This window comes from Apodemus sylvaticus, chromosome 2 (genome assembly GCF_947179515.1).
Source record: "Apodemus sylvaticus chromosome 2, mApoSyl1.1, whole genome shotgun sequence".
NCBI lineage: Eukaryota > Metazoa > Chordata > Mammalia > Rodentia > Muridae > Apodemus > Apodemus sylvaticus.
The window spans coordinates 151337761-151362279 of record NC_067473.1 but is presented as its reverse complement, the minus strand read 5'-3'; the positions used below and the strand labels follow the sequence as shown (position 1 = coordinate 151362279).

At 49.5% G+C, this 24519-nt stretch overlaps 1 protein-coding gene across 2 annotated transcripts in view; it reads left to right on the top strand.

The window, feature by feature from the left end:
• The first annotated feature begins 316 nt into the window (after nucleotides 1-316).
• Nucleotides 317-24519, top strand: part of Wnt5b (Wnt family member 5B) — a 114599-nt gene continuing 90396 nt past the window's right edge. The window contains exon 1 of one of the 2 annotated variants that reach the window (XM_052174708.1): nucleotides 317-459. The gene's annotated coding sequence lies outside the window, so the exon portion shown is untranslated. Of the gene's footprint in view, nucleotides 460-670; nucleotides 1019-24519 lie in introns of those variants that run through there. The other variant, XM_052174707.1, reaches the window with a different exon arrangement.

Here is a 24519-nt window from a genome sequence, read left to right as displayed (position 1 = left end):
CACTCACAACCTGCAATCTGGATTCAGATCGTGTGCTCTTGGTAGGCACCATGTAACCAGGGTCTGGAACGGGGTCCTGTCACCAGCTGGAGGCCTGGCCTCCCCAAAGCGTCTTCTAATTCCTTTCACCTTTTCCGGTTCCTTGGGCAGCTCACTGTGAGGTAACAGACTAACGGGCTATAGGAACCGCCATAAAAGTGTTTAAATTCTGCCCCGAGCTAAGGCCAAACACTGGCCTCTAGTGACCTTGGCAGGCTACTAACGGCAGGGTCCTTTTATGTGCCTCATGTTTATCCGGAGACTAACTCAGCCCTGAGTCCTGACAGAAGTCTTTCCCTCTAGAACAATCGAGGCATCAGAGTCCCAGTCTGAGACCTGCCTGCGTGGGTCCCGACCCGGGTTTGCAGAGTGGAAATAGTTCCCGGGTCGCTTCACAGCGCCGGACTCCAAAGGGCACCGGTGAGTCACGCGTCCGCGCTCCACGTCCACGCACGGTTGCTGTGCTGTGTCCCCGCAGAGTCTGCTGGACAGTGAGCGCGGAGGGGCGCGGGAGGCAGGTGCGGGGGCCGCTCCGGCGCCGGGGAGGAGCCCTCCGGAGCGGGGCGTCGCGCGCGGCCGCGGGCTGCGGGGGGCGGGGAGGCGGCGCGGGGCGGGGCGGGGCGCAGGCGGCGGAGCCCCGGGATCGCGCGCCCCGCGCCGGCGCTGCACTCGAGCCGTGGCCGCCAACCGCGCCGCTAAGTCGGGACCGAAACTTCCCGGGGTTCCGCGCTCCAAGCCGGTGGCGGCGGCGGCGCCCGAACGGACGGCGGGGACTCCGCGTCTCCCCGGACCCCGAGCCCGCGCAGCCTGCGGCCGAGCCCGAGCTCCGGGCGCCCAGCGCCCATCAGGGTGGACCCGGCACTCCGGGCGGGCAGGCTCCGGCCGCCGATGAGGAGTGCGGGGCGGCTGCGCGAGCGGCCCGCGCGCTGAGCCGAGGCTGCCCTGTCCGGCGGCCGACCCGACGCCGCAGCCCCAGCAGGTAAGCTCGGGAGTCGGCCCCGCGCCGGCCGAGGGCGCTGTGTGGCCAGGTGGCGGGAAAGGGGCGCGCGGCGACCGGCACCGCGGGCCGCGGCGAACAAAGCTGGGGCCGCGCGCGGGTGCCTGGCGCGGGCAGGTGGGGCGCGAGCGTCCAGGGGCTCCGCGCTCGCTCGGCGCGTGGCCACCCGGGGCGCTCCGCGTCGCCTCCGCGAAGCCGGGGCCCGGACCTGCTCCGCTTTTTCTGGCTCGCGGGGATCCAGCTGTAGTTTTTGCGCTGACGAACGGCGCGGAGTGTCTCCGACGGGTACTGGAAAGGGATGACTTTAGCCCAAGTCCCTGCCCCAGGCCGGAGCGGGTCACACACTGGAGACGTGGTGCTGTCTGCTTCTCGATTGCTCCTCTGCATCTCTCCCTCCATCCTCGCGGGGCGCCCCGGAGGGTATCTGGCCCAACACTCTGGACAGACCCAACTTTCTTAGGATTTTGCATCCTCACAAATCATTGCTGGACCCTGCTCACTTTGCTTCTAGAATGATCGGTTCTGTTTTGCAGGCAGAGAAACTGAGGTGGCTCAGGCCCAGTTGCTTAGTGAATCGATTGGAAACGTTTGTCCCCATTACCAAGGTCCCTTTTCGATGCTTTTGCTGTCAGGCCACGTTGGCAACGCTTTCAGCCGCTGCCACCTTGAGCAGTTTCAGCCTGGTACCTGGAAGAAAAAGGCCCAGGATCAAGTCAGCAGCCTCCTGAACTGCTCAGGCCACCTCGGAGAAAGACTCCCATTTGCTAGAACTTTGGTTCTTTGGCTGGCAATATAGGAGCAGAGATAGCAGGCGAGCAGGGGCTCACTCCTTGCCAGAGATCAGCGCTCAGGCAGGCCCATGTGGACGGTTAGGGTTCCTCTTTTGTGACTGGCCAGGCAGCACAGGCCTTCCGAATAGTGGGTACAATTTCAGAAAGCTGGAGCATCTATCTTTCCCTGCACCGCTGTTCCTGCATGGATTCATTCACAAGGAGAGCCTGCTTATCTCCCAAAGATGAGACCCTAATCTCAGGCACTAGCTGGAGATGCCAATCCAGCCACCACTGCCCTGACCTAGCAAACACCCCACCTTAGTGCAATGCTGGGCGGGGAAGGGACAGTTTCCTTTAATTTCAAAATAATGTCACATCTCTCTTTGACATGTGATTGGTAGTTATAAATAGCAAGGTGAACGGGCAAAGACCCATGCCCAGAGACACTGAGGGCCAGTGTCCTGAGGAATAAGGCAGGGTTGGGTCTTCATAAGACGTCGAAGGGCAGGAGCCCAGGAAAAGAACTGTACCAGAAGCCAGGGCTCCTAACCAACAGGCGCAGGTTGCAGACACCATGAGCGACTGTGACAGGCACCCCCTTCGAGCTCTTTGTTGTTTTACAGCGCTCCCCGGTCTGGCCCTGGGTGATCACTCTGTAGACCAGGCTGATCTCAGACTCAGATCTGCCTGCCTCTGCATCCCGAGTGCTGGGATTAAAGGCGTGCAGTGCTGGGATTAAAGGCGTGCGCCACCACGCCCAGCCGTCTTTACCTTTTTTACTCCTCCCTGCTTCTTTCCTTAAAGCCAACCAGGGGATCTGTGACCCAGTGTGGGGATCTTCTTGCCAAGGGAGCTCATCCAGGCTTGGAAGAGCCTGCTGGCCTGTTCCCATCTCTGAGATTCCTGCTTTCCCAGGTTCGGGTACTGAGTATTTCAGTATGTGAGAGATGGTGTTTGCTTAAGGTGTCATGAACCTGATAGCTCTATAGTCATTGTGCAGCCTCGCAGAGCTTCTTATTGGTTGGAACCGATCCTTTCCTTAGTTTTCCGTCTAGAAAGCATAAAAGTTTAAAAGTCAGGCTAGAATGTAGCTCAGTGGTTGAGTGTATGCTTACTGTGTGTTTCAGGCCCTGAGTGTCATCCACCGCATGCGCACGCGCGTGCGCGCGCGCACACACACACACACACACACACACACACACTTCCTGAAATTGCTGGGAGACATATACTGTGCAAAGAAAAAAGAATCTTGGGTTGCTCTTGTCCTATGAGTTTTAGCATTCTCCGAGCCCTAGCATGCGCACACGTGCACACACACACACACACACACACTTCCTGAAATTGCTGGGAGACATATACTGTGCAAAGAAAAAAGAATCTTGGGTTGCTCTTGTCCTATGAGTTTTAGCATTCTCTGAGCCCTAGTGGCAACTGAAAGACTTTGTTTGTTTGTGATGCCCAGGTTAGAACTCTGGGCATTGAGCTTGCCCGTCAAGTAATCAGTGTCTGAGCTAGTTCCCAGCCCAAACAGGGTTTTAAAAAAGAACTTTGTTGTTTGTTCTTGTTGAAAGGGGCAGAGGCCAGGCTGGTGCATCCTGACTCTGACTCTAAGATGGCTCTGGATTGCTTCCTTCTGGCCTGTGTAGTGTGGCGGGAGCGGTCTGTGATTTTGCTTCCCCCCATCACTATCATTGACGCCTTAATCTCCTCAGCATCCACCAGACCCACAGCCTGTGTAGACCTCAGGGCTTCGGTTGTGATGTAACAAGCAGTGGTTGTAATTCAAGCCTCTCTAACTTGGGACAGCAGGAGATCTGACAAATCCCTGTGTGGGGAGAGAGCTGGGAGCCTCACTTCCAGGCGTCAGGGCTGGTTTCTGTTCAGCGTTTTCAGACTGTTTCTGGGAGTTCAGGGAATCCAGGGTTTTGAGATGATAACCAGGGCAGGGGCCTGAAGCTCTCTCTGCGACACACCTGCGTGCTTCTCCTAGCTTCCTGGTGTGGCATCCCAGTCATGGCTCTGCTGTGCACTCAGTTCCGTCTGGGCCTTTTCCTTCAGCAAGAAACCCCTTGGTGCCAGAGGACAGGTGACTGCCCTGCTTTTCCCAAGCCACCGCCACCCCTGGGCGCCTGTTTACCTGGCTAAATTTAAACCTCTGCCTTTTGAATCCCAGCCTGACCCCCTGGCTCTCCGTCTGCTGTGACCACTGGCTGACTGCTGTGGCTGTGTTTCCTGACTTCGTCCCTGTGGTTATGGTTGGGTCTTTTTGTGCTGTGTGTGTGTGTCTTCTTTCAGACTTTCTAAAGTTGGTCTCTGTCCTCCCTGCCTCCCAACCCCTGTGGCTTTCTTCTCAACGCTTCCCTGCCGCCCAATTTGGAACCTGGGTCGGTATGGGTGGGCTGTGCCTTGACATACTTCCAGATGCTGTGCACAAAGATTTCAGGAAAGTTCCTCAGAGGTACTGACTCTCAGGGTCTGGGGTCCCCTCCCTTAGTAGGGTGCTGGCAGCACTATAACCACTAAAGGATGCTAAAGAGGTGGGTTTTTTTCTGAAATTGGCACCCCCAAATTCCAATCCCAAATCCCCCAAACTCATCTGTCCCATGTGGCCTGTCTCTGTGTCCCGGTTTTCCCTTGGATTTTTGTCCTCACTTCTGTTTCGGAGGTGGGACGTGTGTATACCTTCTCTTCTCTGGCACTTACTGTATGTAAACCAGGTTGTCTTAAAGGCCCCCTCAATTCTGACCCTGTTCCTCTACAGTTTGCCCTTGTAGTTTGTGGAGGTCACTGTGCTGAGTGAGGCGCAGGCTGGGTGGGAGCACATCAGTGGAAGTCCAGATGTGTGTCCCCCTGGAGGTGAGGAAGGGTGCTGTGAGGAGGGCCTGGGTCTTGTCCTTTCTCCGTGTTTCGAAATGCGGTCTTATGGCTAAGTTTTGAGGCCACACCTCTAGAGACTTAGGCTGGTCTCCAGGTCCACCTTAGCAGGGACCTCTGTGACGAGGCCGCCTCCTGAGCATTATGACAGGGCTCTCTGTCTGCAGCTTCAGGTGATTTGGAGGCAGCTACCTGTTTTGTTGTTGTTGTTGTTGTTGTTGTGTTTGTTTGTTATACAATTTAGGCATTTCTTTAGGAGTTTTAAAGTTTAAAAAGTTAAATCATTTGTCTTTATTTTGAGTTCATTCTTTGACAGTTTACAGTCCTTTCTTCTCAGTAGCTTCCTTGAACCTAGAATACAAACTCTTCAAGTGGTTGTTCTTGTCCATGTGATTCACAAGCTCAGAGAGGCTTATTCATGGCTATGGGCGGTGACCGAGTTTGGGTTAGAGAAGGCAGCGGCTTAGAAAGTTGGTTCACCAGCTGTGGCCCCCAAAGCCCACCACCTATTTGTGTACAGATGTCAAGCTAGAGTTGCTGTGGGTCCTGATGGAGGGCAGTGTTGACTACATCTTTACTTAGAAGTTCCCCAGAAACGTATCAACAATGTTGAAAATAGTAACAGAGCACAGCCTAGAACATTTATAAAGCCACTGTGGCCAGGCTTGTGGTGGTCCTGATGTTGCCCATCCTTGCTGTCCCCACTCGTAAGGAAGCCCAGAGCTCAGTGTGAGAGGTGCCCAGCGTCAGTGCCTCTGGGTGGAGCCTCTGGGCGGTGCCTCTCCTGCCTTGCCCTTCCTGAGCTTGTGAATGGCGTAGGAAGGGGCCTGGTGTACTTGATTCCTTCTCAACCCAGAGGAAGGAGGCTGCCAATACTGGGGGAGGGGGGGCGTTTAGAGCACAACTCAGACCCACCACAGGCGGGTCTTGAGGACTACACACTTTACCCACATTTGTTAAGAAGTTTTTCCTGGGAAATCTCAAGTAATGAATTACAAAATACTGCACAGAAACCTTGTTTGGGATTTGAGACCATCAGTCAAGGTAATGCACTCTTACGGAGATGTCGCGAGGGAGCTGAGAACTAGAGACTTCCAAGAAGCAGGAGCAGGTACACGGAAGGTTGGGAAGGGATGGGGACTCTGAATAATGCTCTGCGCATGAACAACTGAGCTTGGGCTGGAGAGATGGCTCAGCAGGTAAGTCACTTGCTAATCTAGGAGAGGACCTGGGTTCAGTTCCCAGCAGTCACATGGTGGCTCACAACCATCTGTAAGTCTAGTTCCAGGGGATCTGATACCTGCTTTTGAACACCAAGGGCACCAGCATGTACATGGTACACAGACATGTATAAAGTTAAAACATTCACATGCATAAAATAAAAAGTAAATCTAAGAAAAAAAATAGAAGAACAAGTTGGAGCCAAAGAGACTGCGGCTAAGTCTCCATGGTACTTCAGTTTGTACCCGCTGTCAAATCAGCGTTACCAGCTGCACATTCTTAGGTGAGGATTAGGAGAGGCAGGGCACCTGACCTCTTTTCTTCCGTTTCCACATTTGTAGTCTGGAAACATACCTTCATACCTATCCTCCGTGTGGCTGGAGGCAGGTTGTGATGAAGGTGGTGGGTGGCATCCGTGGACCTTGCCTGGAGTTCTCCAGGGCTCGTTCTGAGCTTGATCGTGACATCTAAGGACCAGTTTCTCACCGATCTGCTACTGACTTGATTGTCACTAAAGATGGAGGCTGCTGGGAAAGGGTTTGGCTCAGAAGTGGAGGACCTGCATGAGGCTCCGAGTTCCGTTCCCAGTAGTGCAAACATAAGGAAAGAAAAAGACAGTAGCTGCTCTGTTTTACCTGTGGCACTCACAGCAGACTGGCCACCGACGTGAGCATGCCGCTCTTCCGCCAAGAAAATACGTCCACAGGTAAAGGATAACCCTGCTGGCCACAGGTCAGTCCCTGGAGCACAGGGGAAGATGGGAAGAAGAGAACTGACTGCAGCAAAGGTGTCGGCTAACTTCTGCAATGTAGACAGACACATGTGGACAGACACTCCCCAGTTGTCATAGGAGGCACATGACCTGCACCTGACATGGAAGTACATTGCCACCAAAAGGCATTTGAGTTCATGGTTTTAAAGCTCTCACCAAAACCTTGGACATATCAAGCTGGCTGTTCTCAGGGTCCTTCCACTAACAGACAAACAGTGGACGTAGACCTGTCTAGGCTGTGATCTGTGGTTGACAGAGCGGGATCCATCGGCTTGCCTCTGTAGCAGGTCCTTTTCCAGTGTGCCACATCTAGGGGGAACCAATCAAATCCTTCCATGTGCCAGGGCTCAGATAAAATCCCTTAAGTTGTCAGGGCCGCACCCTGCACTGTACCTCAACTGTAATATAATCGTTCAAGGACTGGCCTACTACAAAGGGGTCTCAGCTCCTTCTGTATCATGTCTGCTACACACAGAGACATTCAGACTTCCTGGCATTACTCTCCCCACTATTCAGCAACCTAAAACACAGCCAAGACCTAGCACCACGGCCAGCCAAAACCCCTCAGAGCCCGCCCTCTGCCTCCCAGGCCGCTTCGTGCCACACACCTCTCCCCGACTTCCGACACTTCTTTGATGCCTTGTGAACACCTATGCTCCACCACCATCTGAGGCTGTCTTGTCTACGTATCAACCCTTGCTACAAGTCTGCCCCCTCCCCTGTGTTTGTCTTGTTCTTCGATGCTTCCTCAGAGCTAAACTGCACCTGAGCTGAAAGTGTTCAGTAGGTGCCTGTTATTTGGTTTGGTTTTTGACGTTAGCTTATTTAACACAGGGTTTCACTGTGCTACACTGGCTGGCCTGGGAGTCACTACATAGACCAGGCTGGCCTTGAACTTGTAGCGCTCCTCTTGCCTCTGCCTCCCAAGTTCTAGTCCCCACTCTGTAAAATCGAGCTTTAGGGAAGATCCCGCTAAGGAAATTAACATAACACACATGAGGAAGTGCTTTGAAGTCAACCTGGTGTCATGGTCTTAAATGGGAGTGCTCGTTCGTCTTTCTAAATAGTGCAAAATAATGCTAATCCTGGGCTAAATAAAATAAGGCTTTCCTATGGTAACCTCGTGTCATTTCCTTGGATATGGCCTGAGTTTTGCCAAATGGAATATATAAAACATCACTTTCCTGTTGGGCATCTCTTGACTAAATTTAAACTGAGGTAGGGAGTCGTAGGCAAAGACATTGGCCACAGGCTACTTGGATCCAGGGGTTAAGGATCCTGGGCCCTGGGCATCAGAAGTCTAGGATTTCTGCCCCTCTGTAAAGTGGGGCCTTGCCGCTGTGAATGAAACAGAACGTGGCTTCTGTTCTTCCTTTGTAAATGGATCCGCAGTGCTTCAGCTACCCCAGACCTGACTCTGGAGTTGTTAGGATCGAGCGAGGTGGTGTGCCTGGGGGTGCTTCGTCGTCAGCAAACGGTGGCGCGCCTACCTGTGGGATGTGCAGAGTGGAAATGAGATCCAGAAGTTTCTTACAATCCACTGACAAAGCACAGCCCCAGGTGACTCGGGGTGACTCATACCTGGCACTTGTCTTCTTGTTTGTGTATTTCTAGGAGTGGCTTTGAAAACTTTGTAGAAGCCTGTCTGGTGAGGTGAAATAGTATCCCAAAGACTTGAAAAGAAGTTACATTCTCGAGCCAAAGTGTAGCCCTGCCCCCAACCCACGTAATAGTTGACTGTTTCCCAACCTTGTCATCAGAAACCATGTCAGACAGAATATCATTAACATTAACGTGAATGTCTTTATCGTGAAAGAGGAGTTCTAATCCATCATGTGCAGTGCTTAGGAAATCAGGTCAGGTGTGTCAGGTGCCAGTGTGAAGAGATGACCTTCACCCAGCCCTGCTGACTGAAGCTTCCCGACCTACCAGCATCCCTCCAGGGCTGGTGTATGGATTACATGGAGCGAATCCTGAATGCCCATACAAAACACACGCAGGGCCTCCATCATAGATAGAAAGTGCTCAGGAAATGTTTGCCCTAATCGGGCTTCTGAACAACCACAAAGAATGCCATTGTGCAGCGAGCAGGTCTACGGCGTAACTAACAGCTTGCTATGACTGGGAGGCAGGGTGTTATTTTCATACTTACACAGGCATTAATACGCCCCACAGACGCGTCGGTCCCACAGTGACCTGACTGAGGTAACACTGCATTTTCCATACATATGGCTTACTATGCTGGGACCAGATAAAAAACCCTGGTCAGGCCTCACAGGCAGCTTCAAGGGTGTCCTCACAAGCAGGGGCTCTGTGGTTGAGTCTTAGGAGGTATCCCATAGTTCCTCTTACTGCCTGGAAGGCTCACCCTCAAAACCATTTTGTGGCGGATGGATCTCCTCTGATTTCTGACTCATTGGAACGCTGGCCTCTGAGAGCATACTTGGGACTTCTTTCTACAACCGAGAGCTAAGGCGAGCCTCTTGAATTCTTTGGTCTCTTTCTTTGCCCCTGTCCTGTCTTGCCACAGGGTGGCAGGGATGCTAATTTTTGAGAACAGTGGGAACCATGGCAGGGATCCAGACAGAGCCTCAAAGCATGTAAGGTAAGCACTCTGTCGCTGAACACATTCCCAAGGCCCCTTTCCTGTTCTAATCAATGTTATTGACATGTAACTTCCGCGGAGGGAAATCCACACATTGAAAGTGTGTAAGCCAATACACTGGGACAAATGCGTACGTTCATTCACCTGTCCCCTCTGCCCTGAGACATCCTTTTACAGCAGAGGGTGAGCTGCACCATGAACCCAGGTGGCTGGATGTGATTTTGAATCGCTGTGGGTTAGTCTCACCTGTCGGAAAATTCCACATCACTTAAATTATACCAGAATGGAGGAGGTCTCCTTGGCCTGGATTTAGCTTCTTTTGCCTGGTAAAATCTCTGCGAGACCCTCTCTAGGTTGTTGCAAAAATGGTTTGCTCCTTTTTATTGCCGATATTTGCATATTATCTTTTCTATTTCGGTGTTAAAGATTGCAATCTGTGTGTGTGTGGGGGGGGAGGTGTGTTTGTGCATGCCTGTGCAAACCAAAGATAGACATTGTGTGTCCTCCTCCACTGCTCTCCATGTTGGTTTTTGAGACAGGGTCTCTCACTGAACCTGGGTCACACTGGTTCAGCCTGACTGCCTGGCCAGTGAGACCCAGGAACCCTTCTGAGGCCGTCTGGGGTTGCTGGTGGGCACCGCCGTGTCCAGCTCCTTTTCATGGGTGCTGGCAGTCTAATGCAGGTCCTCCTCAAGCCGGCGAGGTGAGCATTTTACTGCCCGAGCCATCTCCCACCTCAAACTCTGTCTTTAATTGTGATGTTTAGTCTACGTTCATTGAACACTGTGACCTTTGACCTTTTTATTTTGAAGTAACCTTAAACTTACAGAAATATTGAAAAAAAATAGTACAGAAAATTTTTACATGCTTTTTGCTTAGTCTCCCCTGGATTGACATCTCACCTGTCAGTTAACATTGTGGCACTGTTGCTGGTGGAACATGGACCTTGGTGTAATTTCCCAGACTTTTTTTTTCCCCAAACGTCTTTGTCTGGCTTCAAATCCAATAAAACGTCTCATACTAAAGTCTCATCATCGACTCCTCCCGCTTCTCCTTCGAGGTCCCCCTACATAGCCTAGGCTAGCCTTAAACTCACAATCCTGCTCTACCTCAGATCCCTGAGTGCTAGGGTGGCAGATACCTACTGGAATGCCAAACGCTCAGACATCCTTTTGTAAAAAGCATTTATTTGCTTGTTTATTTATATGTGCGCCGGGGTATGCATATGGAGGGAGGTCAAAGGACAACTTAACAGGGGTTGGTTCTCTCTTCCACCATGTGAGTCCTAGAGATAGAACACAAGTCATCAGGCTTGGCAGCAAGGGCCTTGACCCACAGAGCCATCTAGCTGGAGCCTCTTGTGTCTTTTCTAATCTTCTCCTATGTGTTCGCTTCCTCAGTGTGGAGTCACTGAACATCTAAGCTATAACGTTTACACTGACTCCCCCTGACTCCGCCCTTCATGCTGGGGATGGAACGTAGGGTCTTGGGTGTACACCAGGCAAGCGCTCGATCACTGAGCCCTTCCCCGAGCACGTCTGAAATGCATACCTGGAGAGTGATCCTCCGTCAGCTTGGATTTGTACGGTGTTTCTCGGGGTTCTACATGGTTATGCATTCTGTTCCTAACAACACAGGTCGAACTGGGGTGCTTAGTGCTGATACTCGCAGAGCTGCGATGCTAGCTCTTAATTGTGTATTGGGTTTTTCTATGGCTTAGTGCAAGAGTCCCATGTTGCCTCTCATTTTCCATCTTCCCCCCTCAGGTTTTTGTCTCTGGTGCTTGCACAGGGTTGACTGCACACATCCTTACTTCACACATCTTTGTAAGCATGCTCTGTGATGTCACTGACTCACAGCAGTGACATTCCATTCTCATCTTCCTGTCTTAGAATATTGTCATATCTTTTTTTTTTATTTTTATTTTTTTTGGATTTGGTTTTTCCGAGACAGGGTTTCTCTGTGTAGCCCTGGCTGTCCTGGAACTCACTCTGTAGACCAGGCTGGCCTCGAACTCAGATATCCACCTGCCTCTGCCTCCCAGAGTGCTGGAATTACAGGCGTGTGCCACCACCGCCCGGCCATATCTTTATATCTAAATGTTAATATTTTCGCTTTGGCCAGCTGCCTTTAACTTTTGGAAAGCCTTCAGACTTTCATACTTTCGACTCTGGCTCTGATTTGGACATCCATTTGCAGCCTGTGGATATTCCTTTCAGCATCCCTGTGGTGTGTGTCTACTGGAAAGTCTCTCGGCTTCATTTATCTGGAAAGGTCTTTATTTCATTCTTGGTCTGGGATCATTTTTCTTAATATAAAAATTACTATATTTTTTCAGCACTTACGCTATTTCAAATCTCTCTGCTTTTTTGTTGATAAGTTGGTTGTCCTCAAAATCAGTGTGTGTGTGTGTGTGTGTGTATGTGTGTGTGTCTGCATGTGTGCATGGGTACACACACATGCAGAGGCCAGAGGTCAATGTGGGGTGTCTTCCTTAATCTCTCTTCACCTCACTTTTTGAGGCAGGGTCTTACTAAACTTTCCAGTTGACCAGGCTGACTGACCAGTGAGCTCCAGTGACCCACCTTGGCCTACTTTGTAGCTGTGATATTACCAATGTTCACCGCTGCGTCTGACTTTCTCTGTGGGTGTTGGGGAGATGGATCCCCTGTAGCACACACTTTACCAGCTGAGTTACCTATGAAGCCCTGGCTGCCTCTACTTTTAAGACTTTGTTCATTTAAAGTTTTTATTTTAAATTTACTTTATGTGTGTGTGGGGGGAGGATATTTTGCCTGCAAACGTAGGAGAGGGTCACTGTTCCTCTGGAACTGGAGTTGCAGATGGCTGTAAGCTGCCATGCTGGTGCTGGGAATTGAACCTGGGTCCTCTGAAAGAGCAGTCAGTGCTGAGCCATCTCTCCATCCCCAAAACTTTGTTAATTTTTTTTAGCAGTTTGTTCATGATGTATCCCAATGTGGCTCTGTTTGTTTCTGGCTCTTAAAGCTTTTCAGCATACAATGTACAAGTTAGTAGGTTTTGTTTTTATCAAAGTCATGAAAACTTTGCCAATTATTTATTCCTTCCCCGTTTCCATCCTCTGATCCTGATACTTTAACTACATTAGATCGGTTGATTCTTTCACACTGGTTCTTAAAATTTAATTTCTTTCAGTTTGTGTATTTGTGTATGCACATGTATGCCCATGTATGCACTTGCATGTGGAGGGGAGAGACTGACCCTGGGTCTTTTTTCTTTTGTTTTTTTTTTTTTGTTGTTGTTTTTTTTTTTTTTTTTTTTTTTTTTTTTTTTTTTTTTTTTTTGAGATAGTGTCTCTCCCTGAACCTGGAGTTCATTGACTGAGCTCACCTGGCTGGCCAGAGAGCCTTGGGAGCCTGGGAGCCCTCAGTCTCCACTTCTCCAGCTGGGATTACAGGAGCTCGATGCCCCGCCCCCACCCCAGCTGTGTTGCCCAGCAGCTGGATATCTGGATGCTTATGCTAGGCTTCAAACACTTTACTGTCTGCACTAACCCTCGGCCCGGCTTGTGAGGATCTGAGTACTAGGCCTTGCATTCATCTGTTTGTGAATTCTGGGATCTGGTTATGCCTAGTGGTGCAGCTGCTCAAGAGGCTGAGGCAGGAGGATTGCAAGTTTCAAGCCAACCTTGAGCAACTTAGTGAGACTCTGTCATAGAATAAATTGTAAACAACCAAGGCTCTGTAGCCTGGTGGAGAGGGCTTGCCTCACACGATGAAGGACTTGTTCTGCAGTAATGAAACAGCAGGGTCGAAGCGAACCTCAGGCTTTATTAGCTCTTTTTGGGTGGTTTTCTTTTGGGGTGGCTTTTGCTGACGGCTTCTCTGCTGGCTCATCACTTTGTGTCAGTGTGGCCTGCTCTGACCCTTGCCACTGTCCATCTGTAAAGGGCACAGGGATCAATCAACTCAACAGGACACAATGCCCGTCTCCTTTACAGATCGCATGGGGCTTGGTTTTACTGTTTCCTCTCTTTGTGACCAAATTATCTTCCAGATTGTTCCAGAATGTCCGCCTAGTCGTTATCTTTCACCAACTGATGGGCATTTACGGTTGTTTCTGCTTTTGGCTATTGTGAGTAATGTTACTGGAAACGTGTGTATGTAAGTTGTTGTGTTGGGGAGATACCAAGGAGTGTAGTCACTGGGGCACTCGCTGATTGCTCTGTGTCTAACCTTTCAGGGAAAGAGTAGGCTGTATTTCCAAATGGCTGCAGCATTTTCCCACAAATAGTGTTCGGTTTCTAATTTAGCCACACCCTTGTTACCAATTGTGAATCTTAGCCACCCTAGTGCGTGTGTGCTTTGATATAATATGAAGACTGTGTTCCCAAAAGGTCCCTGTGTTAACGACTTGTCCCCCAGACTCTTCTGCTGTGGACACTCTTTGGCCCTTTGGGACATGGGACCTTGTGAGAGGTTCTTGGGTCGATAGTGGTGTGTCCTGGAAGCAGTTATGGGACTGGGCTCATCCTGTCTCTAGCTCTGCTTGCAGCTTGTAAGATGAACGGTCTGCCTCTGCCCTGCACTGCTGCCATTGTGTGGAACCATTACCAAAGGCTCGTAGCAGTGGGCTGCTGGTCTTCATCTGGTACCGTAGAACCATGAGCTCAGTTAACCTTTTTTTTTTCTATATTCTTTGTTTACATTCCTAATGCTTTCCCCTTTCCCAGTTGCCCCCTCCCCATCGGTCTCATAAGCCCTCTTCCCTCTGCCCATTTACCAATCACCCCCTCCCATTTCCCTGTCCTGGTACTCCCCTACAATGCTGGATCAACTCTTTTTAGAGCCAGGGCCCTCTCTTTCCCTCTTCTTGGGTATCATTTGATATGCTAATTGTATCTTGAGAATTCAGAGCTTCTGGGCTAATTAATATCCACTTATCAGTGATTGCATTCCATGTGTATTCTTTTGTGATTGGATTACCTCACTTAGGATGATATTTTCCAGTTCCAACCATTTACCTAAGAATTTCATGAATTCATTGTTTTTAATTGCTGAGTAGTATTCCATTGTGTAAATATACCACATTTTCTGTATCCATTCCTCCATTGAGGGACATCTGGGTTCTTTCCAGCTTCTGGCTATTATAAATAAGGCTGCTATGAACATAGTGGAACATGTGTCCTTATTGCATGCCAGGGAATCCTCTGGGTATATGCCCAAGAGAGGTGTAGCAGGGTCCTCCAGAAGTGTCATGTACAGTTTTCTGAGGAATAGCCAGACTGATTTCCAAAGTGGTTGTACCATCTTGCAATCCCACCAGCAGTGGGATTTCTCCACATCCTTGCCAACACCTGCTGTCTCCTGAGTTTTTAACCATAGCCATTCTGACTGGTGTGAGGTGAAATCTCAAGGACAAAATGGCAACCAGCAGATTGGGAAAGGATCTTCATCAACCCTAAATCCGACAGAGGGCTAATATCCAATATATACAAAGAACTCAAGAAGTTAGACCCCAGAGAACCAAATAACCCTATTAAAAAATAAGGTACAGAGCTAAACAAAGAATTTTCACCTGAAGAACTTCAGATGGCTGAGAAGCACCTTAAGAAATGTTTAACATCATTAATCATTAGGGAAATGCAAATCAGTTAATCTTTTTACTTTGTAAGTTAATTGCATCTGGAATTTTATTGTAATAATGGGAAGATGCCCATGCACCCTTGGATTCGTGTGTAAAACTGTAGTCTTCTGGTGACTATATTTGTTTTGTTTTATTGAGTAGAATCTCACTATATAGCCCCAGATGGCCTGGAACTCCCAAAGTAGACCAGGTTGGACTTGAGCTCACAGAGATCCACTAATCTCTACTTCCTAGATGCTGGGTTAAAGAGATGTGCTACGATGCAGGGCCAATGTGACGATATTTGTAGTTTTGGGGAGGTAACAGGTTAGCTGATGCGAGAGAGTTGGGCCCTGCTCTGGGTTGGTTGTGGTTTGAGTCCTTCCAGGGTCGTGTGATAGAAATCAGGTCTTCTGTGTGATGGTGGGATGTGGGGGTGTGGATCGTACCACAAGAGGAACTGGCAGGGAACTGGTGACAAGGTAGATCATGACCGAATCCTAGAAATCTCAAAAATTGAGATTAGAATCCCATCCTGAGACTGGCAGGAGTAGAGCTGTCTCCATCCCTGGCTCCATGCCTGTCTCAGAGCATATAACCGGGAGACCATACACCAGGTGGTCTCAAGTAGTCAGTCACCATGCAGCATAGAACCTGGAAGGCCTCTCCATGCTAATGAGGCATCTCAGTACCTTAGCTTTCAACCAATGACCATTTTTCACCCTGGTTATTCTCACCCCCCCCAAACAATATAACCCTTAGTTTATCCCAAATAATCTATGTGTGTTCAAACTCATCTCCAATAAAGAAATATGAACAACCCTAAGATTGCCTCAGAGAGACAGACCAGAGAAGGCCTTCGATTTAAGGAGCCATAGCCAACCTGACTGGGATCCTGCTTGTCTAACCTGGTGCCACAGTGGGAGGGGATAGGTGTAGCTTAGGATAAGGTAACCATGCCATTAAGGTATGTACTCGCCAGCCATACCACATGACTGACAAGGCCAAGGGGTCCTCACAGAGGCCAAAGTGATGGGGTCAATTGATCTTGGTCTTTAATCCTATGACAAATGAGCCACCTAAGTCTTTCTCTTTATACATCACCCAGCCTTTGATAGTCTGTTACAGTAAGGGAAATCAGATCTTAGAAACATTATGCTGGGATTGGTGCTCTGATTTAAAAACACTCCCTGTCTTTCTACCTCTTATTCTGTCTTTCCCTCTGCTCTGTGGGAGTGGTCAGAAGAGAGCATTGGATTTCCTGGAACTGGAGTTATAGGATGTTTGTGAGTTTCTAGGTGGGTGCTAGAACTGAACCCTCCGTAGTCTTCTGCAGAAGCAGCAAGTGTTCTTAAGTACTGAGTCTTCAGTGAGCAACCATCTATACACCAGTAGGAAAGCCCTCACCAGAACCTGACCATGCAGACATCCCTGACTTTGTGCTACCAATCTCCAGAAATCTGAGAAAATATTTTGTTATTTCAGCCTGAGCAGGTAGAGCGTGGTTTTGATTTGATATGCATCTCCCCAAATGGTTAAGGACTGGTTCCTGTAGCTCAGTGTAGAGTGCTTCTCCAGTGTGCATGAGGCCCTGGATTCTATCCTCAGCAACACACACACACACACACACACACACACACACACCCTGCTGGCTAATGGTGTTGAGTCTTTTCAGGGGCTACAGGCCTTTCATACATCTTCTTTGAAGCAATGTCTATTCAGATCCCCATGCTGTTTAGTGGTGGGGTGTTTGTCTTATCACAGAGACATCAGGTATATGATTTGCAAGTACCTTTTTTTGAAGTTCCCAAGTTACTTATTTTGAGTTCATTGTTTAACTTCAATTGTCATTGAAGACAATGAATACACTGATGCAGACTCCTGGTGCTGCGTTCTCATCTGTTAATGATGGAGGAAACAACCTGCAGGTGCTCGGTACCTCAGATCAGATCCAGCATGATAAATTAGCAAGGTGTGAATCTTCCTTCCGATGGTCATAGAACTTAATGCTTTCTCATAAGAAGAAAAATATGTAAGTATATACATTCATTGGTATCCTTGAGGCTCCTAGCCAGTCAGAAGCCTGGGGACTTTCCTTTGGGACAGATATGTTGGGCTAGGTGACGGTACTTGAATGAGGCTCTTGTTAGGACTAGGGTCTCAGGGGCATTCAGAATACACAGCAGTGGGGGCCTACACCCTTAGCACCTTTTCACAGGTTTAAAATGCTAGAGAAGAGTGAAAACCCTTCAAATATAACACCAAGTGCTTTGCAATAGAAGCAAGCATCATTTTATACAGTGACAACTCTTCTCCTTAACATAAAATAGCACAGACTAGCCCATGGCGTTTGTGGTTGTTAGTTGTGGTTTACCGTGCTGAGGCAGAACCTAGGTAGGGGCATGATAGAATATTCTGCAGCAGAGCTATACCCCAAGACCTTGGTGAGCCTCTCTCTTCTGAAGAAATGCAAAATAAATTTAGTTCTGAATTTCATGGAACCCCTCGAGATGGGAGTCTGCCTGAGGTCACTCAAGTTTCCAACGGAAATGGGAAATTTTAGACTCACACTAAGCATTCTGAAGATCATCTCTGGCATCCCGTTCTAGGAACAGGCTCGTCACTGGGTGGTGAGTCACACCTGTGCCAGGTTGCAGCTTTGTTTGTGGAATGTATTTTCCTAGACCAGTTGACAATGGGTAATGCTTTGCTCATGTATGTGACACGTGCACATTGCTCCTGTCTGCCATCTGTCTGTCCAATAGTCTTGAGGTGGACAAACCCCAGTGTGAGGGTGTCTGGACTTTAGAAACTAGCTGTGTGGCCTCAGGGTGACATAGACCTCTCGGGAGTGGCCATTTGCCTGGGATTCACGTGCACGGACCATCTTACCTCGTGGTGTGAGGTTCAAGTGAAGTTCTGGATCAGAGGGCATCTGGGCACCGCAGTCACCCTGTTTGTGTCCCTACATTGCCCTCCGGAGATGACCATGCCACTGCACTTCAGGAGGGGAGAAGGCTGCCAGGTCTGCCAGAGCTGCAGATCTTGCGTGCACAGGGAAACAGGTTACAATGCTGGGATCCAGAGAGAGACTTCTCATCCATCTTTGGTTATCCACCATGTTGGGCTTCTGAGCCCTGGGTGGTTTTACACAGGTCTGGCTCATGTGGAACCCCACAAGGGTCCCCAGCCTTCTGAGGTCTGTGAGTCCTGTGTTCTAAACTTGCTACATTTCAGGCTCCAGGGTCAGCTGCACTGCAAAATGGCAAACCAACTTCTTCTATAGGCGTCTCCTGTCCACACCCTAGGGGATGCATTTGCTGTCAGCCACCCAGTGCTTGGCATATACAGGTTTCCTGAGGTCTTGGCCCTGGGAGGGCACACAAGGTGAGATCATTTAATACATTCCTGTGGGATCTGCATTCGCTCCAGCAGACTTGATGCTTTCTCGCGAGGAGAAATAAAAGGCCTTTTTAGGACAGATAACTGGGCAGTGTGGCTTGCACGCACATCATATACTAAATGTAGAAGTGGGGACTTTCCCCGGGTCTGGCTGTTAGAAAAGAAATGAAATCTGTGCCTTGGAGCCACCCCAGTACACGGTGTGCTGCTTTCAGCTACTGCCAAAGCATTCCTGCCTGATAGTCAGGACTGATACTTTGTTTCCAGTCAGCGGCTCCACCCATTGTCTTCCCAGACACAAAACTCTGTCAGGTGTCAGGAAGCAGTTCCCACCGGCTGCTACGCGCCCTGCTGCTTAGCTCCTGGGACACATTTGTGGTTAGCCCTGTAGCAGCCACTGGCTCTAGCCCTATGGTGAAGACAGTCCTATCTGGGTGCACGAATACCAGCACCCCTCAGTGGAGCCTCCCCCAGAACTCCCTGCACACTGCTTATCGGATCCTGAGAGGGCTGGATGGCCAGGAGCAGCTTGTGTATATGGGCTATCCTTGGCCACCTTTGCCCAGCCTGCCCCGATCAACCATCCTTTCTTTCTTCTATTTCCCTCGGTACTGCAACCTTTCCATCCTGTTCAGTGTGGGAGATCTAGCCACACACATGCGCACAATGCCTGCACTCATGTGAGTATGAGTGGCCAAGATGCTGTAGCAACAGGGAACCTTCACACGGGCTATTTAATGTGTGACTCGTGTGGTGTGACAGGATTCTCTGACACAAGCAAGGCCTGGTCTTTTGTCTTCAAAGAGTTTACATTTATATACAAGAAGTTTTAAAGTGCATAGAGAGCTCTGATAGACACATGTCAGAGCCTCCTACCAGCCAAAGTCTTAGGCATTCACCAACCTCTGAGCCTCAGTGTCTTTGTCTCTAAAGGGAGTTTAGAGAATTCACTTCTGAGAATTTGGGAAAGTGTTGCTTTGAGGAAACACCACCAATCACCTATCAGACCGTGCCTTTGATGGGGACTGGAAACTCTGCTCAGTAGTCACAAGCACTGGCTGCTCTTACAGATCCCAGTGCCCATGTTGGCCAGCAATCCACAATTCCAGTTCCAGAGGATCCTATTGGCCTTTCCTGACTGCCTGACCACATAGTATACATGTGGTCCACCTCTCTTTCTCTCTCTCTCTCTCTCTCTCTCTCTCTCTCTCTCTCTCTCTCTCTCTCTCTCTCTCTTTCTCTCACATACACACACACACACACACACACACACACACACATTTTTTAAAGGATTGTCCTTTGAAAAGTAGATTAGTCAGGCCGGGTGCACACCTTTGATCCCAGCACTTGGGAGGCAGAGACAGGCAGATCACTGAGAGTTTGAGGACAGCCAAGGCTCCACAGAGAAACCCTGTCTTAGAAAATGGAGTGGTGTAGGGCTGGAGAGATGGCTCAGAAGTTCAGACCTTTGCTCTTGCAAAGGTCCCGAGTTCAAATCCCAGCACCCACATGATGGCTCACAACCATCCGTAATGAAATCTGACACCTACAGTGTACTTAGATATAGCAATAAATACATCTTTAAGCCAGAGTGAGCGGGGCTGACTGGAGTGAGCAGAGGTCCTGAATTCAAATCCCCAGCAACCGCATCATGGCTCACAACCATCAGTACAGCTACAGTGTCCTCATATACATTAAAAAACAAACAAACAAACAAATAAACAAATCTTTTTAAAAAGAGAGAAAAGGAAAGGAAAAGTCACACAGCACTGTGTTTGGCTTCACTGGTTCCCAGGGTTCCCTGTTTCTCCTGACTGCAGGGATATTAATGTTCATAGGATGGGACCCAGCTTCATCTGCCTGTGGAAACTGTCTTCTCTTGGGTTCCATGAAACTTTTTGTTGTTGCTTTGCCGAAAAATATGGAGTTAAGGTTGTTCTGATTATGAACATTTGGTTCATTGCTGTACACTTGATAGTGTTCTGTTTCCTTGCCTTCTGTGAACCAGTGAGACTTTTAAACACTAACCATGGTGTCTTTGAACAATTAAAGTCAGCCTGGGGAACGCCAGCCGTGTGATGCTTATCGAAGAGAGTCTGTAAACACCTGTGACCAAGTCCTGTCACTGGGGACAATGCAGGTCTGTGTGCAACTGATTTGTCATTACTTCTACTTCCCCTCAAGTTATGACCCAATTTTTATCCTTTGAGGCCAAACTTCCCTGATAACATTCACTGTCCTGTTTACAACTTCCTTACAGACAGACGGACTGACCACATCACACTCACCATGTCCCCAAGCAATTCCTTCCTTTCAATCCAGCATCTTCCATTCTCACCAGTGTTGTCACCAGGCTGAGTCCACCAGACCTAAAGCCACAGCGACCTTTCACGTTCAGAAAGCAGGTCTTATGCTTTCAGGACAATGTTGAATTTGCATTCTGTGGTGAAGTGTGTGTCTGTTGTCTAGGATGCCAGCCCTGGCTCACACAGGGCCTTCTGGGGACTAAGGCTTCATCAAGTGCTGTAGGAGCGAGTCAGGGTTCTTCTCTCTCTGAAGCTTCTGACTGGTCCCTGCTCTCTTCCATATTCACATGGGAAGATTTGGGGCGAGGATTCACCCACCAGAGAGTGAGAGCTGGGTGACCCCGCTTTAAGACCATGGCAGGGGCAGGTGTAAGACCTGCTTTCTGAACATGAAAGGTCGCTGTGGCTTTAGGTCTGGTGGACTCAGCCTGGTGACAACACTGGTGAGAATGGGAGATGCTGGATTGAAAGGAAGGAATTGCTTGGGGACATGGTGAGTCTGTCTGTCTGTAAGGAAGTGGTAAACAGGACAGTGAATGTTATCAGGGAAGTTTGGCCTTGAAGGCTAGAATTTGGGTCATAACTTGAGGGGAAGTAGAAGACAGGTGGGATAGACAGACTCCCACAGGAGTGTGAGAAGAAGGAACGGCGGATGGCACACTGAACCCATGGCCAGTCACACTAAGAGGGTGTATTACATTTCCTCCGCCTTTTGCACTGCACCAGGCTGTCTGAATCTCCTCTCTGCTGGTCCTGGGGCTGTGCTCTGCTTTTTGAAAATACTACTTTTATTTTTGATTAGCATACACATACTGCATACTGCATACATTATTGGGATTCTGTGAGCTACCGGGGGTCCTTTTATCATCCTTACCTAACTTTCCGGCCCTCGAGGACTCACTGGTCTGTATTCACCTTTGAACTTGCGCACATGCGAGACTGTGAGAAGGCCTGTGTCTTTCACATTTCCACTCGATCACCTAACGTAATCGGTCACCTCCAGGCCCACCCGGGGAAATGCTAAGGGTCTCGGTCTTCTTTGTGGCTGAATAACAGTCCTCGGTGCGTGGCTACTGTCCGCCATGCTTTCGTGCTGGATCCTCCTGACTTTTTCCTAGTCCACTCCCCAAGGTCCCTTCTCCTGGCCTCTGTGGCCCTGAGGGAACAGGCTTCTCACCATGAGAGGAAGGCCCTTCTCCTGGCCCCCCAATCTCCACCTGAGCCTCTCTTGGTACCCAGAAATTTCTGTGACAGCCTTGTGCTCTGCCGTCTACCACACGCTTCATACCTGACCAGGGCTCCCTGGTGTTGTCTGTCAGCTGCTGTGTTTTAGTTTCCCGCTTCCTGTGTCACCTCTCTCCAGACTATGGTGGCTGTGCTTCCTGCCTGACCCTTCACCATTGCCATCTGCTCTTCCCCTCTTGGGCCCAGCACGGCCCGGTTGTCTTGTGAGGATGGATGTCAGCACATCTGAGCCGCCCCACCCCGTTACACTTTATTATCAGTTCCGACTACATGATGCAGTCTTTGTCCACAAAGTATCAGGTTTTAGGGCTGAAAGAGGCTGGGATCCTGTAATCCAGCACAGTTCAACGTTCACCCCTCTCTTCAGGCTGGCAGGTACTTAGTGACTAATTATTAATTAATGTGATCAAAATGTTTGAGAAATGATGATTTCAGCCAAATTAAAGATACATTTTCTTTGCTTACCACAGAAATGGTACCATTTCTTTCGTACCATTGATATGTTCCTATACAATGTGAATCACTCCCCCACCCACCCACCCACACACTTCTTAACGGTGGAGTCCTCGTTACTCAAATTAAGTGGCTGAGATGATCCACTGCCAGGTCAGAGGTGGGTAAACTCTCCAGAGCTGAGGCTCCAATGCCACCCAAGTGGCTGTTGCTACAGCAGTTATGTTTGAGAGCCGTTGGCTCTGCTGTGGCCTACTGCATAAGGAAGAGTGTTCTGTGTTTTCCCAACTGAACAATAAGAATTGATACACAATCCAGAGAGGTCAGAGTCAGCACCACACATGGACCTCCGGCATTGTAATACCAGCACATCCTCGCGAGAGGATGTTCTGTCCACTTCCTGATTCCGTTCCTCTCCCCTCGCCTCTCATATACATCCGGCGTCAGAGCCTCAAGAGCCATTTGCTTCCTTCTAAACAAGATGCCTGAATTGGCATGGTTGTGGCTGCCACCCGGGGCTTGTAGCTGTGCGCAGAGCCCTCTCGCACAGGCAGTCTTGTGACAGCAGTCTTCAGGGTTCTGGGATCCTGCCCCCCATCCTCCGTGGACACACGGCAGGCTGCTCCAAGCCCCCCACGATGCTCACACATGTAACGTCTTACAGAAAGCCTTGCTCATTCCTGTAGCTGCGTGGTGTAAACATGCTCAGGCTATTTAAAAAGAACCCCTCATTGTATCACCATGCCCAAGGCAGGCCTGGGTGAAGTTGTGTCGGTTGAGCACGCCCTCTCTGATGGAGCTGCCAGGCAAGGAACCGGCAGGAACACTGCCTGGTGGGGAACCCACAGATTCAGGACAGTTCGGTCTTTGAGGAGGGACTCTGAAGAAACCACAGATTGACAGTAAGAGGGGAAGCTCTGCCAGATGTGGGGGAGGGGGGCCGGGCAGTGTGGAGAACAGAGGCCCAACAGGGAAAAGATGCAGGAAACCAGTGGGGAGTGTTGGGGGGGCACTCTGAGCAGAGGCTCAAAGGAGAGGGCCATCTCACAGGAAACCACTGGCAGGCAGGAAGGTGTACGGGGTGTGCGGGCGGTCCTGGCAGGCTGAGTCCTGGTGCTCATCTGGCGTGCAGCTGCCCAGGGTGCTGGAAGGAGACCTTCACTCCATGCCCATACCAGACATTGGCTGGCTCTCAAACACCTAAAGGAGGCCCTGCCTGGAGAATGCACTCATTCAAGCCCAGCCACCCCGCTGTAGCCAAGGGACTTGGGATGTGATGAGCCATGACTCTCTGGTCATCCTGATACAGACCTGGGGTGCTGAGAGGCTCTGGAGGCAGAGTAGAGTGGATTCTGACTGCTCCATCCTGACTAGCTTGCCAGGCATGCCACCAACCCTGCTAAGTTCTGTTACCTGGAAAGAAGAGAATTTCACACAGCAGCCTGAAGGGTGTAAAATGAGTCTAGAATATTTTCCTGCCGGCAAGGCTGCACCAGAGTGGCTCGCCTGTGGAATGGAGTTGCCATTTTCTTTCTTTTCATTGCTTATTCTTTTTTTTTTTTTTTGGATTTGGTTTTTTTGAGACAGGGTTTCTCTGTGTAGCCCTGGCTGTCCTGGAACTCACTCTGTACACCAGGCTGGCCTCGAACTCAGAAATCCGCCTGTCTCTGCCTCCCAGAGTGCTGGGATTACAGGCGTGCGCCACCTGGCTCATTGCTTATTCTTAAGTTTTCTGCAAATGGATGTGTAACGAAGTGAAACCTAAATGTTACGTGTAAAGATGCAAATACTAAGAAATTACGATAAAAATCTTAAAACTTACAATATGTGAAATAGCAGGTTATTAGCTGCTCTCTTTGAATTTGACATGGACTTATTGTGTGGCAAAAAAATCAATTGGATTTTCCCATACCTTTTCTGAATATAAAAGGGAAGTTTAGAATGCTACCTATCAGGACAAATTAACAGTCGATGCCAGTGATGGCATGACATTTATATAAATTATAGGGCTGTAGTTTAGTGGTGGGACACTTAACATGTGTGAGACCCTAGGTTCAATCTCCAAGAGTGGAAAAAAGCTGAGCATGGTTGGTCATGCCTAGAGTTCTAGCACCATCACTTAAGAGACAGGACAGGAAGATCAGGAGCACAGGGTCATCCTCAGCTAGGTAGCAAGGTGTGTGCATGTGTGTATGTGTAAGTGTGTGTGAGAGTGTGTGAGTATGTGT